Raw genomic sequence first — 1,144 nt, 5'->3', positions numbered from 1 at the left:
GGTTAGAGCAGAGTCGGGACACCCCCATGTGGTTAGAGTGGAATCGGGACACCCCCATGTGGTTTAGCCACTTCAGTCATGGGGGGACAGCGGGAGGGCACTGTGCCAAGGCAGAGAGCAAGCCCACCAGGCAGAGTGGACATGAGGTGGGGGCATGTCCAGTCCCTGGGACACTCCTGGTCCGCCCAGTGCCTGGGTCTCTTGCCCCTCCTGTAGTGGCCTAGTTCCATCCAGGGCTCTGAGGTGGTTCTAGACCCCAAGGCCAGTCCACTTGAAACTTAGCCCTAACCCTGTCCAGACCTCCCAATGGCCTGGACCCTCTGTGGGGTCCACCAGCTCCCCAAGGGGGCTACCCCGTGAACAAGCCCCTGCCGGAGTCAGAGTCAAGAGAGGAATGTCAACACACCCCTGAGGACGGCAGCCACCTCCCCACCTGCCAGGTGCTGCCCTGCGTGCCCCTGACCTGGGAGCCCTCACCTGTGTCCCCGCTCCCCACGGCTCAGCCCACTGAGCAGACCCAGGCAGCAGAGCAGGCCAAGCGGTGGCGAGCCTCCAGGTCGACCCCTCACGGCCCCGCGCCCACAGGAGCGCCACCCGAAACAGTGAGGCCCTCCAAACGCAGATTGCATTTAGACCGTGTGTTTGAACTTTTGCAAAGTGCTGATAAAAACTAACAAGTTTCTGCAAACTTTTGTCCACTCGTTATTTCCTATCTGCATTCTCTTGTGTTGCCTTTTTACTTAGAATAATCCCTAAAATCAAGTTCCTATCACCACATCAGCACACACTGGACATGGTCCTCAGTCACGGGTCAGCGCCTGCACCTCCAGGGAGGGCGGAAGCACCAGTGCGCACAGTGGTGGAAAAGCTGCCTAAAGAGGAACAGAGACTCCGCTGGGCAGCCCCTGCGCCCCTTCCTACCTCCAGTGAGCACACCGGCCCAGCCCCAACAGGAGGGATCTGTCCTTGGTGCTGAAGACTCTGGGCCACAGAGGGAGAGCAGGGCCGTCTGGGTTTGGGCCCAGCCCCGCTGCATGCAGGTATGAGCCAGGGCTTCTCCACTCCCCATGTGCTGGACTCTTCCTGGCTCGCAGCTCTCACCCACCCACCCCTGCACCCCAAGCCTCTTATCACCATCTCTCTT

Source organism: Tupaia chinensis, unplaced genomic scaffold (assembly GCF_000334495.1).
Source record: "Tupaia chinensis unplaced genomic scaffold, TupChi_1.0 Scaffold000548_1, whole genome shotgun sequence".
Taxonomy (NCBI): Eukaryota; Metazoa; Chordata; class Mammalia; order Scandentia; family Tupaiidae; genus Tupaia; species Tupaia belangeri.
The sequence above is the reverse complement of the archived record's forward strand: the minus strand, read 5'-3'. Positions refer to the sequence as shown.